The sequence below is a fragment of the Echeneis naucrates genome, chromosome 22, assembly GCF_900963305.1.
Source record: "Echeneis naucrates chromosome 22, fEcheNa1.1, whole genome shotgun sequence".
Taxonomy (NCBI): Eukaryota; Metazoa; Chordata; class Actinopteri; order Carangiformes; family Echeneidae; genus Echeneis; species Echeneis naucrates.
The window spans coordinates 6,131,461-6,148,840 of NC_042532.1; positions in this window are offsets into that span (position 1 = coordinate 6,131,461).

The window sequence follows — 17,380 nt, forward strand, 5'->3', positions numbered from 1 at the left end:
CTTTCCTGACGCCTGTGTACACTTGGAATAAAGACAAGAGCAGTTTGGGCCGTTACCTTCTTCAGCTGCTGCCGGCCAGCAGGCGTACTGTAGCTCTGCAAGTCAGTGTGCAGATGCATCTAATCATCAGAATTCTTCAGGCAGGAGATCCGTAATGTGCCGGCAATGGAGATAAATGGCTCTCATAATCTCTCCCAGTCGCAGCTTTCAGTTAAGGATTCATCGCTAAAGTCAAGTTTCTGCGCTAAGGGTCCGTCTTTCTCCAGCACAGGAAGCACGCGTGGGCTTTAAACTGTCAGTGCACAGAAGTGGACTCCTCCGGCTGGGCTCACATTCTGGATGATAAAGATTTGTGTTGAGGCTGGGGTGTCAGCTCTCCAAAGTGCACCCTTGACAGTCTCTTCAGGGTCATCATGTCCTGTATAATTGTATGCACTCGGGATCACAGTGAGGACTGGCAATGTAGCCATAACGGGCCTTTTCCTATCCAAGTGTGTCACAGTACAACATTACAACACTAGTTTCATCTTGTGGTCATGTGTGTAACCATTAATCATTTTCCTATATATTTCCTATATTTGGGAATATTAGGCCAGAACACACACTCAGGTAATGCTATTCATTCCAGTAATGCCTTAGTCAGTATTTCAACCACTGATCAAATGAAATGTGGAGACTACAGTAACAAAAACATCTGCAAAACACTGGGTGTGTGGTGTGTACAGTATGTGTATCTGTCTGTGTGTCCGTGTGGCACTTTAATAGAGTAAATTAGCGTCTAGCATTGCCCTTATTTTTCAAGTGACATGAGTGGAATACTGCTTTTGATGTCACATTGGTGTACCAGCAACATGAGCTGGTACGTCATAGATCTGAATATGTCACCTTTGCGGTCAGACTGGCTGTTACCTGCTATTCTCGTCTCGTCTTGAAATGTATTTCTCCATATCACCGTCCATCCATTCATTACATAAAACAAATGGCAAAAAAAAAGGAAGCTTGAGTGTGAAGCTGTACTGTAATGGGTAGGCAGAGTTTAATTCATCTTCTACTGCTTATCTGTTTCCAGGCAAAGGCGAGTGCTGGAGCCAATCCCAGCTCACGCTGGGTGAGGGGCGGGGTTACCTGGACAGGTCACCAGTCCATCACAGGGCCAACACACAGAGACAGACAGAGACCAACAACCACTCACACTCACACTCAGACCTACAGACAGTTTAGAGTCACCAGTTAACCAAACATGTCGTCTTTGGACGACAGGCACAGGGAGAACATGCAAACTGCTCACAGAAAGGCTCCAGGATGGGAACCGAACCCACGACCTTATTGTAGGGAGTGCTAACAGTGCTAACCACTATGCAGGTTATGCATCAAAATATTTAATTAATGCATAAACATTTCAAACCACACAAAGATGGGGAAATTAAGAGCAAATTGCAAAATCTAACAGATCTTAGTGATGTTTTTTTTTTTTCATTTATCGTTTTCAAAAATGTCAGTTAACTAGTAATCCATCACAGTGCATGCTATCAATTTTACTTTTGAGTTAAATATATTTCAGCACAACACCCGCACTTGTCTTATCGAAAAAATAAATATATGGATGCATGCATCGTGTACAGCTCTGTTCTGGAGCCTCTATACCATCTGTAATAATCTCTGTATCCATGTAGCTACTAAACCACTCCACGCTCACTGAATCCGCTACATTCTTGTTGAAAGGTATCCTCAAAGAAGCTTGGGGTCAGCGAATGGAAAAAAAAGTGTACACCTAACAGAATTACATTCGGGCACAACGATCATAATTGGATAGTTCAAAGATTTTCTCTTCTGCGCAAAGAGTTAAATTTTCTATAAATGTACACACACACAAGGGCCAAAACAATATTTCATCAGCCACCGATTGTGTTCTCCTACTTAGAAAGATGAGGTCTGTAATTTTCATCATAGGTACACTTCAACTATGAGAGACAAAATGAGGGGGAAAAAAAAAAACGAAAAAAAAAACAAAACTGGAAATCACATTGTAGGATTTTTAAAGAATTTATTTGTAAAATTATGGTGGAAAATACCAGGGAATATATATATATAGCCAATCCCAGCCAATATTAGGCAAGGGTGGGATAGTCACCAGTCTCTCTCAAGGTTTGATATGTGGGCATTCACTTTAACTGGGGTGATTGACTTTGGCAGGAATAGATGCTGTCTCAAATGCAGCTCATACAGGATCTTTACGTGTCCGACACCTCAAAAGCAGAGCATCTCTCTGTCTGCTTCCAAAACACAATAAAACCTATCACATGTCACCTCTCACTAAAGCTTGATATTGGAAATGTGGCATGATTTGCTGCAAAATTGAAAACTATTTTGTCAATCTGATGTATGTATAAGAAAGACGGCGTCATGAAAAGTAAGCCGTTCAAAAGAAAGCTTTCGCAAAAGGCAATGATGACAAAAGCGTTCAGCCCTCCTGTGTTGCCGTGGAGGTTTTATGAGGCTTTTTATTTGAATAACAATAACTATATTACTCCCCTGAAAACCGCATGAATTGTTCCGTGACTACCCCTGACTGACACAAAGCCTCACCTGGCCCCTCAGTGAAAGGATTTCTGACCGACAGACTTTCTGGACAATCAATCAATCAAACAGCTTTTTGTCGCTGCGCCAACCCGTCATGCTGAGCAATCACCTCTCAAGCAGTGTGAGCTAAAACAAAGAAACAAGATACAGCTTAAGAATGGAAGTCTACCGTTCCTCTGACGGGGGGGGGGGGGGGGGAAGGCAGTAAAAATAGAACTGAAGTCGAGGATGGAGGGGAGTGAACAGGAAAGAGATTATTGGAGGAAAGAAGTTCTCCTGGTTTAATTTACAGTCTCCTTTATCCTGTAATGTCCCTGCTCCTTCTCTTAGCTCCAGTCAGTTCAGTTATGAATACAGACAGACCTTTAATCACAGCCTTCCATATTAAACAGCCGATAATAATAATGATCATCCACGCATAGTGATAACAGCAGCAGAGCAGGGTGCTGACACTATAAAGGCTTTTGCAGTAATATTTACAGTGCTGCTCACTGCAGAAGGGTTGGATTTATTTATTTATTTATTTTTTGGTTGATGTGCTTAGTATTGCACAGGTTAGATTTGGGAGTGTCTGAATTTACAGTTTGGTAAATCTACTCACCCAGCATAACTTCGTATGTTGTGGCCAATGGGGCGCCCTTGAGGAGGCCTTCACCTCCCTGAGCAGCAAGAAGGAAATTCACTCCTAGCAAGATTTATGTCTCATAACATAAAAAAAATCAACCTTGCATTTAATCAAGTTCTCCAATTTTTATTTATGTATTTATTTTTTTTAAAGCGGGCGTGGGTCCCAAAACGCTGATTAGATTGTGATGGCACAAAATTAGGCTGACCTTCCACACGGACACAAGGAATTGGGCCAGGTTTCTGAAAGTGGTAAAAGGTCGACTAAAATGAAAGAAAGTGCAAATTGTTGTGTGACATGAAAGCGTGAAAAAAATCCTTGATAGGGTGCTCGAAATTGGCTACAGCCCAGTTTGAGCTTCAAAACCACTCTTCAGTCACCTGCGGGTGACTTTGCGTAGGGCTGATTCGTCTTTTTTTTTTTTTTTTTTTTTTTACACACTGTGGGTTATGCAGGCATCATTGCATTTTTTTTTTTTAACTAATTTTCTTCCATTTTACACATGAAACCATTTTAACTGTGTTGACTGTGTGACTATTTTGACCCCAAAATTGTGGGGGGGGGGGGGGGTGACATGAATTCAATACTGTGTCTGTACGCGTCCTGAGTAGACAGATTTAGTCCTGCCTTTGGGGGGAGAAAATGAACTTCATCAGCAGATAACACAGAAAATCATTTTGTATTTCATAATTATTGTGGGTTGTTTTATTTGTTTTTTTTCTCTTCCTCTTGCACACATTTATCTCTTCACACTGTGAAATCGATGTTGGTCTGTATGCACTTTCAGAACGCTTAAAACCTCGGTATACAGGCCAAATGTCAAGGTCAGCAGCAGGGCACTTGCGTTTTAGCTGGGGAGATTTCACACTGAATTTTTAGCAGATGACAGGGTGACACCCTGCTGGCCTTTGATGAAATTAAAGGCCAGCAAGGTGTCTGGCTGGTTATCTCAATCCTTAATCACATTTTCCTTAGCTCCGTCACAAACAGTCAGAACATTCATTATCTCAATCATAGCAAAAAGCTGAGTGGAATCTCATGACTTGACCTACCCAACAGTTTAACCACTAATTATTTATATATATACATACTGTATATACAGTACACACATAAAAATTAGCTAAAGCCTTGCAGGGATCTACTGTAGGGATAAGAGGAGCAAAATAAGCCCCTGGGTCAGACGAGTAAAACATTTGTTCAACTTACTTAAGGATAACAGATAAACTGAAAGGCCAATAAGCTGCAGCAGAAAAAAAAAAAAATAAGCACAGAGAGGAAGCAGAAAAAAAGAAAAAAAAAAGCCTGGTACAAAAAAATGACAAAGGCTGACTACAATTATATATATGCTTCTCCGAAGCAGCACGCCGTCACCCATAGCTTAGTGAGGTCACGAAGGAAATAGGAATGAACATAATAATATAATATAATGTAATATAATATAATACAAAAGAAACTAAAGCTATTACCGATAAAATCCCTGGGTTGCAATAGATTCAAAAATACCCCCGCCATCACATCCACTTAACTGTCTAAGGCTAAGCTAACAATTTATACTTGGTGAACACAAAACGAGAGTCACAGGGGCGGCGTGCTCACTTAAAATCACCGCCGTCCAGGACACCTGTGCAACCCAGCTTTTATCACGTCTTGCAATTAGACAGCAGGCAGGGGGATTGGCAGAAAGCTAATGAAAACGTGGAGGTGGGGGATCAACCAGAAGCTGAGGGCTCCAGGGCATGGTAAAGGGTAAAGGATAAACTATCCTGTAAAATGTCAAAATATCCCTTTGGTGAGGCGGCTTTGAGTAGAATACATTACCTCTGCAGGTAGTGGTTCAGGGACGCAGCGATAAGGTGACGCATAAGGAGGGGAAACACAACCAGAAGAAAGAGAAACCGCCGTTAACTGCATTGTCGTCAGCATTTACACGATTCTTCTGACACTGGAATGATTTGAAAGACTTGGTGGTGTTAGCCAGACAAAACAAACAGGCGTCTCAGTGTTTGTCCGAGCGTTTCTCCCATCAACCCAGACAGCAGACATACAAACGGCCACATACAACTTGAGACCTGCTCATTGTTGTCCACCACTTTGACGCAGACCGACAATCAAATGGATTGCTGTGCGTGGTCATGTTTAAGCTTGCCAACCTTTGGTGAGCCAAAGATTTTCCCCCAGCACTACCATAAGGTTGACGTATTGGGCTTTAGTGGTTATATAGCTTCACAGTTACTCGCCAGATTGCCATGAAACCTGTTGCAGCCGTGCATGTTCCCCAGAGTATGTATCAAGCAGCTTCCAGACAAATAGTTCAAGATTATATTTGCACAGCATTTAGATATTAATGAGTCAAAAGGTGGTTGATATTGGGTTGGGTAATTTAATGCTTTCAAGGTGCAGCTAAATCTCAAAGTGTTTTTAAATGCAACAATAAAACTCCAGTCTTTGTTTAGTTATTATCGTAACAGTACAATGATTGGTATTCTACACAGACCTCACAACTTGTGTTTTGCTTCAAACAAATGTAACAGATTTTCTGTTTCCTGCAAACAGTCTGGGGCATGGGATGTCCCTTCCACCCATTCTGTGCTCTCTCTTGCCTATACAGACTGAGGGGAAGTCAATTGCCATAACACGAGACCTATCCTTGTTATTAATAGGGTTAACCTAGCCTGTCAGAAAAATTTTCACAGCGGCATCCCTGCAAAGACATCACTGGTCTGGTGGTGCACTCATGTGAGCACCATGGCCAAACATACTGCGATGATAAACATCCTCTGTGCGGCTGGAAAAAAAGTTGTTTTGGCTAAATATAAGGAAATTTTAAAGTACCTCGTAACGTAGAATTTCCTGCCAAATGCTGATTTGGAAAACTAAAAAACATGCATGAAATGGAATGGAGAAAGAGAAAGTCATGGCTGTACCGATCTTGAAAGTAGAATGGAATTAAAGTATTCAGTAAAATATCTTCTGATTTGGTTCATTCTGTCTTTTCTGCATGTCTAGGATCTATTCCACGACAGTTTGCCATCTGAAACTGGAGCATAGTGAGCTGAATCACTCCTGTTCTTCCCTTTTCTCCCACTCACTACTTCCTCTATACCGCACCTCTAACTTTTCCAGTGAAGTCACATCGACTCAATGCCAAGTCTGAAACTTTCTGTGGTTATGATCATCATTCTTGGCTGCTCACTTTTTCTTTTCTTTTTTTTCCCTCCACAGCATTTGCAGAAAATAAATGTTTTCCTACTTTAGCAAGCCTTACAGCGCGCTGAAAAAAAAAAAAAAAAGTCCCTGGGAACACAGGACTTTTATTTTTATGTGATACACCAGAAAAAGTTTGTACTAGCTGAACTTTTGACAGATCACATTGTTGCAACGTCTGGTATAAAATCACAAATCAAGTTTAAAATGCCTGAAAAAGCAACTACTATTAGAGTAATGCCAGCTGAGCCAGGCAGATGAACAATGATGCAGACTCAATATTTTAATTCAAAAGAACAACAGCTGTCAAAGCCATCCCTCAGTTAGGAAGTTTATTGATACATAATTACTCTCTTCCTTGTTTTTTTTTTTTTTGGTCCTGGAAAAAGACTGCACACCAACCAAATTTGACTGTCCTACCATCCTTGTTTGAAGCCCAGGCCTATTCATTCAAAGAAATCATCAACTTCCATAAATAGCTGTGCACTAAACATTTTTACAGACTCAACCCAAACAGAATGAAAAGGAGCTCTTGTTGGATTATTTTCAGAGGTGCATAGTATCAATTGTGTGTGTGTGTGCGTTTTCACATTACCTAAGGACCGTAACGCAGTGCAGTGCATGTGCTTCTCAACTAAAACAGACGACTTTTTCCAGCTTTAGCTATACAGCCAGGTGCTTGTTCAAACTAAAATAAACTAAAATAGCGTGCAAAGTATCACCTTCCTTTTCGTTTAAACTTTAATCTTCGTTTAAACTTTGCTTGACAAAATTGTGGCATTGAATCGCTGCTTGTAATTCATGGGCATCAGTAACACAGGAACTGTTGGAGCTAACGCTTTTAGGAATCAAATTAAGTTAATAATTGATCTTGAGTGAAAATTAGTCCTCTTCTAACCACCAGAGTCATTCTGGCCAGTGTAAAGCGTCAGCAATTTTGGTGCCCCTTTGCTCTTTGAAAATGACTCATATTGGCTCAATATGAGTGCAATAATTGAAGGCATTGGGCAGCGATGAGGAGGCGGAACATTCTCGAGGGGCCCTGAGGAAGGTTCATGGCCTGGTGCTTCATGTGCATGGATCGATAGAGCCACTGGCATCAGGCGGCGAAGGCCAGGTGCGTTGTTTCTGCAACATTGGGAAATAACATAAACATTAAATAGATGAGGTGGGCTCTATCCCTACGAGGCTTATTCACATGGAAAATAGACACAGACACCCCTATGAGAATTGAAAGTAAACGGTGTCCAACACCAAGGAGTGAAGAGACAGGTGATAGACTACAACCGATGCCTTTATATGCATTATATGCATTCTGTTTAATGGATTTCACATTAAATACAATTTTGTACTTCAATCAAGAATTCGATGAAAGACTCAATTTTATTTTCTTATGTATTAATATATTTTACTATTATCACAATTCACTATTTTTCTATTTCTTGAATATTAAAAAAAAAAAAAATGAATAGATGAAAGTTTAAATCTAACAAACAACAACATATCCTGGCCCCATTTGAAAATGTTTTATCCACCTTCCCTTTCCTTTCATTTTGTCGTCAGTGTGTGTCGAGTGGGACATAAGAACGACAGACGAGGTGAGGCCTGGAGTCATTTATATAAAAAGCTCTAAACACCTCAAACAGCCGAACCCTTGGCCCTTCCTTGTTGTTAGCCCCTGGTCAGAAATAGCAGGAAAATAAAAATCACATCAGTTTACATGGCAGTGAAACGTTAAAAACTTTTTTCCCTATTCGGGTGTTCTCCTCTTGAAACCTATTATCAACAGGTACTGACTCCCTGCAGCATGCTAAGTGGTGACTTAATCTAAAAAGGAATTGTTTCCTTTACAATTTGGCCATATTGTTTAATAATCTGTTGTCATTCCTCTTTCTGCTCTTATGTTTTACATAAATCTGTGAATGGTCTGTCTGGCGGAGCCACATGAAGACGCAAACTAATTCTTTTGTGCCTCGTCTCTCGTCCGTGTGCCTCTATGGAAATTGTGCATGTTGTAGCTTACAAGGCATCAGCCTCTCAGAGAAACTCCAAATTCGTTACTCATATCAGAGCGGAGACACTGAGTTTATTAGTAATGCCAGCCTTGTTGTTCGGCGCTGAACGAATAAGAGGCTTGCAGCAGAGGCTTATCTGCGAAGGTGCACAGACGACAAACACAGCACAGCACAGGAACCCAGCAATCAGTATCAAAAGACAAATGTGTCTCTCAGAAACTCAGCCCACGCGACCACGCATGTAACGACAGATAGTGACACAACATTTGAAGCACATACAATCCGAATTAAAGCGGGCAGACTCATAGGCATGCAGTGTCACACAAGCTCTGTTTGGTCCTGCCGAAGTGTAAACAAGTAAAAGATGGTTTCAGCATGATGGTAGCCTCGCCTCGTTATGGTGCTGCATGAATAAGAGGCTTGCAGGGATAGCTTATCTGTTTGGCACTATGCAAACCCTCTCTTTCTCCCTCACACACACACACACACACACACATTTGCACACTTTTAGAAGCCTTATCGGCGTCAGGGTAGATAACATTGCAAGGCAGAGAGTAAGGAACAGATCTCATCATGAATAGAGCATGCACTTGGCTTAGGAAGCTGCTCCTACAGTCAAACACACACATGAACAGTTCCCTAGGTTACGGAGCAGATGTTGTGACCTGAAGCACAGCTACCTGACATGGCGAGCACGACGAACAACGCTGTTAGCTTGATGATATGTATGTGGTGAAGAACGGCATATGGCTTGATGATAAAGAGGGGGTGTTTGAGGGAGGGGGCTGAAATTATGTTCAAATGATAGCAATCTGTTAGCAGTCAGAGGCCAATTAGTCAACTGCCGATGCTTGTTGCGAAACCAGAGAAGTATAGTCTTATATATTTATTTATGCAATGTTGCGTTCACACTTCATAAGGTTACAGAAGTAAAAGGGATTTGACTGGTGAAGTGTCATGTGCAAGCGGGAAGTAAAGGAGTTGGTAATCCCACTTCAATTAAGAGAAATTGGAAGAAGGTTTAAATGCCATTGATTTCCAACCGTAAATGTCCCGTTCATTTTTCCCCTTAGGCAGTAAACTCATTGGAGATGACCTCTGTGACCTCTGCGACAGAAAGCTGGAGTCATAATGGGCAGCTCCCAGCGTCCTTTCATACTAAAAGTAAGCCAAAGACACATTTATGTAAAGTTACTATCACCTATTCTGATTTCATTCAATTTTAACAAACTGACATAATTGTTAACTTGCAGAGAAAAAGGAAAAGATACTTCACAACTGTGATGTTCTGCCATCAATATGCCAGTGCTGAAGTTTACAATACAGTGCAGGCCAAAAGTTTGGACACACCTTCTCATTCAAATGATTAAGAAAGCATGTCCAAACTTTTGGCCTGTACGGTATGTCTATTAGCAATACTTTTCAGAGATGAAAGGTGAAACTACTGTTATATTACTGTCAGAGTGGGTTGTGTTTGCATGCCTTTTCCCAGAAAAATCTAATTTCAGGATGACTTTTAAAGTTTGATATCAGTATTGAAGGTGAGAGCTGTGTAATGTAGGATTTTAGCTTCACTCTGCTGGTACAAATATAAGTTGGTGTCTTATTCTTCGTGTGTGGGCTTGTGTGCTTTAGTATGGAGAGGAAGCATTCCTCAGGCTTTTCATTTTAGAACAAAGTTAACTGTGTCAGAGCTGTCAAACTTTGGCTGCTAATGAACCTCATGGAGTATCTGTAGATGTTCAACTAGTGATGACTCAGCGCAAAAGCCCGACTTTAAGTGTTTTTCCAATGGAGATTTAGTGTTTTCATGTCGTTGTAGCTCAACAGACAGATTTTTCTGCTGGGGCTCACGCCCACGGTTGTGACTGACGTTTGCCGTTGTCGGAAGTCTTCCGGCCTAAAACAGGTTTGGTTGAAACACCCTTGTTGTGGAAAGACCTGAACCTTGCCGTGAGACCTGTGAATGCGATCGCTGCCGCCACAAATCAGGCCTCTCGAAAAAATTGGGGAAAGGAGATTATTAGACAATGTTGAAGGTTATCACCACCTCAGAACAACATATCAGCTGACAAAGGTGAAAGCAGTGACAAATGTCTCCGGTAAAGGGGATGCAATGTCAGGAGCAGTGGAAGAATCACTGTTCAGAAGAGATCGGCGCACTGGTGATTGGCTCATGCCTCATTAAGAACAGCAGCACTTTCGTCCAGAAAGTGGATGGACGGCTCTCATTAACGGGCACCGTTCGATGTCAGTGAACTGTTTACAAGATTCCCCGTCGCCTCCGCATCAGCTGGCCGAGGCCTGGAGGACTTTAATGAATGTGGACGGGCGAGAGAAAGCTACTTGTGCTATATTTAGACACAAGGTACGCTGTGACAACGTTACATGCTGAACAAGGACACAGCTGTGGGCTCGCCTACATATCCCACTGTAAACAGCGTAAGCATGGTGTCTCTGTAGCAGGTCACCCGATCTTCAGCGACCAGGCTGACCTCTGGTGTCACTATACAGACTCCACTACGCTTCACACAGCTAACATCAACAGCATCGACTCGCACATCAAGTTGATGAGTGAATGGGGGCGAGGATGAGAGATTACCACTCTTGGACACTTGCAGTCGTGTGGATAAAAGCAGCGGCAACGCAATAGTTTGATTTCACCTAAAATCAATGAAGACGGGCGGTGAAGAAATTCATACTTAATAGCAGCGGAAGAGCATAAAGTCGAAAAATGACGTATGCTCATAACCTCCTCCCGGTCAGTGGCTGCAAGATACTTTCCAGGGCGGACCCCATAGGGTCTGACAAATCTTTCTTTTACTCCAGAGTCCTGTGCTGAGGCACAGTGAGACGGTGCTCATTCTAAATCTGACAATACTTTAACATCTCAGCCGGTTCATGCAAAGGACAAGACAGTCCCTGAGGAGGAAACAGGGGTGGTGTATGACCTTTACTTATAAGGGGAGCTGGTTCCTACATCACTGATTAGCAACCCGCCCTCAATGGGGATAGGACTTACCACCACTTATTGTAAATGGGAGGCAATAGTGTAACATGGGCATCAGGTACCTGAGGCAGCTCGATTCCCAGACTGAGATCCATCCTTTGCAGGGTCCGATTCCTTTTCAAATCCATTACATAAGCAAATTTAAAGCTGTTGCCAGTATGCTCCAATTGTTTGCAAAGTTATTTTCTTGGTGCAACAGAGCAACAATGGGCTGCAGGTGACGTTAATGAGGAAGTACAGCTTCAAGGCTTCAATTGTCAGATATTCCGAGCACACACGTGTCGAGGGAATCATTTGCTGAAACTAAAGTACAGGCCAAACGTTTGGACACACCTTCTCATTCAAACGAATAGGAAAGTGCGTCCTGTACTGTACCTTGAAAGACAAATCACGTTAGTTTGAAGTTTGATTCACCCTCATTATTCACCTGATTCATTTCATACATTCGTCACTTTCCTTCATCGGTGCAGTCATCCACTGTTGCCAGCGTCGTCCGTTGCAAGTTGGTGCATGACAGTGTAGAATTAAGCTGGTGTCTTGCGACCGGAGATATAAAAACTCACTCCCCCTGTGCACAGCAGGTCTTTCTATGCTATACTGTCAAACATCCTTAAATTAGCTCCAGTTTTTGAAGTATGCTGAATTTAATGAGGTTGAACTCATTACCTTGAGTTCTCCAACAGGATCAAGTCGGGCCAAGTGATGAGCCTGATTTGTATGTTATCAAATATGCAATTTCACTTAAAGATGCTAAAGTTTGCCTCTTGACGTCAATTAACTAAATATTTGGTAAGCATGTCATGCACAAACACCGAATTTAGATCAATCATAGAAATACATTTTCTGGATGAAGTCTTCCCATGTCCTCTCACTGCAGGCAAATAGGCAGATTCAAGCATTGTCATTCTGTCTGTCCTTGACGTCGTTAGATTTGCACAGGTATAGTGTACATGCAGCAAATAAAGCCGTGCATCATCTGAAGGTTTGACATATCAGCCATTTCTTCCACCTCCCAACAGAAACCCATCTCTACACCTCCAAACCGGCCTCCCCTCAGCCTTCCACTAGCACTAGTTTGCATACAGTCAGGGCAGATTGACAGAGGACGCCATCGCCATAGCTGTCCACTCAGCGCTCAACCACCTGGACCACAGTGGAACCCACTCACACCTGCACCTGGATTAAAGACTTTTTAACAAACCGCCCACAGACTGTCAAGCTTGGACCCCATCACGGAAGTGTGCTGAGCCCAACACTGTACTCGCTGCACTATTATGCTGTATACCAGCCCATCCCACAAGCGGCGTCATAAAAGTTTGAGGGTGACACCACAGCGGTTGGACTCATATCAGGGGGAGATGAGTCTGCGTACACCTGGTCTGTTAAACACATAGGCTGCTGTGAAGAAGGCTCATCAATGCACGTGCACTATCCTGGTGTACTGCATTACAGGACGGTGCGCTGGCTGCTCAGCAGCAGACAAAAAAGCTCTGCAGAGGGTAATAAATACAGCACAAAAAAAAAAAAAAAATCATCGGCAGCCCTCTCCCTTCCTTGGAAGAGATCTGCGAGCAGCCGTTACCTTAGCAGAGCCACAGCCATCATCAAAGACTGTTCTCTCCCAGGGCACCATCTGTCTGACCTACTGCCCCCTGGGAAGCGCGACAGATCATTCACAGCTTTTTCCCAACAATGGACTCAAACATCCAAGATAACTACTATGACGTGACACAACTGTGTGCAATATTCTCATGCACAATCATTTATAATGTACAATTTCTCACTGCAGTCATTATTGTACATATAAATGAGTAGAGTATGTGTTGTTGGTGGCGGAATTTTTTTACGTTTTAGGAGTCGCACTCCAAGTTTTGTCGTGCATTTCTTAAATGATACAATGGCAATCACTTAACAGGTGAAGCACAACAGCTGTCTGATGTCTGATGTTTATTATGAAAGAAGTCAAAATATTTGACCATTGATTTTTATCATATAAAGCAAATTCAGAGTAGAAAGACTAATATAGCTGGCGCATACACACACACACACATATGTAGGCAAACTGCAGCAGATCAGCAAGTTACCTGTCACACACACTTCTTTTTTTCGCAGCACCACTTTGATATTATCTCCTGAATTTTGCCAGATTGTCCACAGTGTTTATTTCCTTGACTGTTGATTGACTTTTTCCACATTTTTTCTTCTTACAGACAAATGTTTTGGCTCTCATAACATGATAGTTAATCCTAAATGTCATTGTTTTGGTGTGAAATCTGCCCTAGCTGGTTTGCACATCCATCAGTGTTCCTTAATAGATTTTATACAGCATGTATTATAGCAGCCTGTACCTGAACGCATCTTCACACAGTTTTGAGGATGTAAGAAACATACTTGGTCATTCTGACCTAAATGAGTTGGGACTAAAATCAAAACTAATGAAAGCTGATTGGATACAATGGCACCATCTTTGTAGATGCTTGTGTTGAAATCCATATATGTCTCTTTGTTTTACATTTGGATTCTTCTTATTGTCATAATGGATCCACAGCATCATCAACAGCTAATCTCTTATTACACCCCCACTGGGCAGCACGGCGGCATAGTGGTTAGCACTGTTGCCCCACAACATGTTGCCTTTCTGTGCAGGGTTTGCATGTTCTCCTAGTCTGAATGCAGAACCAGTTACTCTTTAGCTGGTAAAGTGCTTATTTATAAATCTTTGGAATACAAGCGTGTGTGTGTTCAGAAAGCGATATCAACAGTAATGGATGGACTGACTCGAATGTGGCAATGGTGATGCCTCTCAGACGGGTATTTTGTTATGTGTGAGTGGTTGTTGGTCTCTGTCTGTCTCTGTGTGTTGGCCCTGTAATGGAGTGGTGACCTGTCCAGGGTGACCCCGCCCCTCACCCAGTGTGATCTGGGATTGACTCCAGCATGTCCTGCGACCCAGAAACTGATTAATTAATGAATACATCCACACTGAGGGAAAATGACAGCGCAGTGACAATGTGCAGGAAACAGACACAGAGGGAAAATTCCTGGACTGTATCTTCTTGTCATTGCTGACTGTATACTTTCCTGACCACTCACCTATGTTTAAAAGGATTTCGCTCAGTATGACCTGCTGTCGTCTGCAATAGTTGGAACAGTTAATCAATAGCCCGATCCATAGTGACAGGGGGCTAATGCTTCAGCAGCTTATGTTGATACTGGCAGTGCCTTTGTGCGCCTATCTACAGCTTTTGCCTGAGTAGATAGAATATGACATAAAGACTGGCAGCGTTGGAGATTTTAGAGGTTTAGTGGCAGACAGTCTATGAGAACAGTATCTGACCCAGTCAAATTCTGGCAAGTGGAGGGAATTTAAAAAGAAAAGCTCTGAAGCGTTCAGGTTGACAACTACAAGTTATGGGATACCAGTGATATGTGGTCATGATTGAGGAAGCTGTATGAAATGAAATGTGATGGTATAGCTTCTTATTACATAGGCAATGTTTTGAAATGGTGCAAAGCTGTCTAATCCTGAACTGTTTGCCAGGCTTCGTGATGCAAGTCTCACTGAGGGCACTTCTCACCAGCTTTCCAATTATTTTGGTCTGACCACTGTTTCTAACGTGGTTCCCTGATGATCAGGAAATCAATGCCACTGATCACCACCAGTGAAAAACTACAATTTTGGCAGCTTAGAGTGTCAAGAGCACTGGTCAGTGACTGGAGGTGACACTGCTGTGCCTGTTAAGAGCTGGCCCCTTTGCTGTAAATTTTAAAATCTGTAGGTAATAATGATTTTTGCGTTAAAAGCAATTACAAAGATTCTGACTGATCTCCGCTGGTCCATGGGACCTGTGGGGCCAAGACACGACCACAATAACTGAAATTGAAACTGAAATTGTGTTAAAAATTTGGGTTTGAAGATCCTCCACTGTGTGAGTCTATTTTGAATTCAGTGTTGAACTGCAGAGAAATCCTGGAAGCCAATATCTGTCCCATTAAGCTCTTATATATTATCATAAACACCCGCAGAAGCAATGACAAATGACATCAGTAGTGTTTGTGTGCAGGAGCGTAATAGATTGTCGGGTGTGGTTAAGCAAAGGCAAATAAAGTAAAAATGTGCAAACAATCCGGAGCAGAGTTAATGCTGCCACAGCTGGTATTTCTCAGTTACCTTCACAGGGATACAGTAAAGCACAGTAATCTGTCCAAAACACCAAAATTACAGATTAGACAGGCGCCATCATAATAAAATGACTTATTTAACAGAATCCTCGTTTGACACTGACCTGGACTGAATAAAGGGTCAGTAAATGCTGGCTTCTAATTTTCATACCATTACAACAAAATTAGAATATGTATAAATGCTGAAATTCAATGGAAAAGATGCCAAAGAAAGGACACAAGCATACTTGAAGTAATAATAGCCGAGAGGTAATAACTTGTTGTGATTTATAATTACATTTGTTTTGCACACGGGCAGCATGGTGGCATAGTGGTTAGCGCTGTTGCCCCACAAGAAAAAGGTCATGGGTTTGGTTCCCGGCCTGGGGCCTTTCTGTCTAGAGTTTGCGTGTTCTCCCCGTGCCTGTGTGGGTTTCTTCCCACCGTCCAAAGACATCATGTTTGGGTTAACTGCTGACTCTAAATTGTCTGAGTGTGAGTGGTTGTTGGTTTCTGTTTGTCTTTGTGTGTTGGCCCTGTGATAGACTGGCAACCTGTCCCCCAATTTATAATGGATAAAAAGCCCAGTTTGACAAATACACCTGTTACTCTGGGCTGGGAGACTGACGATGAGTGAAGGGTTATCTACAGGCATATGTACTTATATTCTCATGGACACCATATTTTAGTAGCCCCATCACCGAACTTAAAGGTTAGAGGTCATCTGTGCACCTGAACCTGAACACAACACCTTTTGAACTAGATATCCCAGTCATGCCATGAGGAGATTTTCAAAGATATCAGCAATAACTGAAAGATATAATAACAGGGATGGAATTTGAAACCAGACTGAAGGGTGGAAGTATACAACGGTAAGTCAGTAATGGTCCTCTGACCAAAATTGGGGTTAAAAAAAAAAAAAAAACAAACAAAAAACAACCAAAATCTCACCATTGACTCCTTTTACACTGACAGATGAGAAGCGGGTACACGACTGATGGGTGCAATATCATCAGGTATGGTTCCAGAGCACACACACAGACTGAGCTGCTCGACTGGCCAAACAATCTGTCGTCCCTCATACCCACTTGGGAAAGTGTTGTCCCTTCTCTGTCAGACACTTTGGTCGATGATTTAGTTGTTACGAAAAATGCCTCTATGCGGCGCAGCACCGTGCTGGGCAGGTGACAGGTTTGCTTACAGTGTCCGCGCTCTGAAAGATGCCACAGATTGGCAAAGGGACAAAGAATGAACATGTTCATTTGGCTGTAATATTTATATCACATCACTGCTTTCAAAAACCTGAGTTTCCTGCAGAGGTGAATATTGATCGTCTCTTCATATAAAAAAAAAAACAAAACCAAAATGCTTTTGAACGGCATATAAGGGGCCTAGTTTAGGTAACATACATACACAAAAGATACATTTTTCGTATTCTTTGTAAAAACATTCTGCCTTTATACTCTTTTACTTATTTATTTCTTTATTTTTTTGGTTAAAATATTCCAGAAACACACTGCTGATTTACAATGTAGTAAAATATTGTGTTATCATTAACCTTTCTGTGATTAGTAAGTTGATTTGATGGGAAATATTATAACATTTCAAAACTTTTAATTAAAAAAAAAACAAAAAACATAATGTCACCAGGATTTACCCGTGTCTCTCAGAAGCTGCAGTATTATGCATTGAGAGGCTGACTGCCTGAGTGGATGGCTGGCTGACTGTTAATATCTCTGCTGACAGCTCCATTTGGCGTTTTATATCCACCATTTCCACCACTTC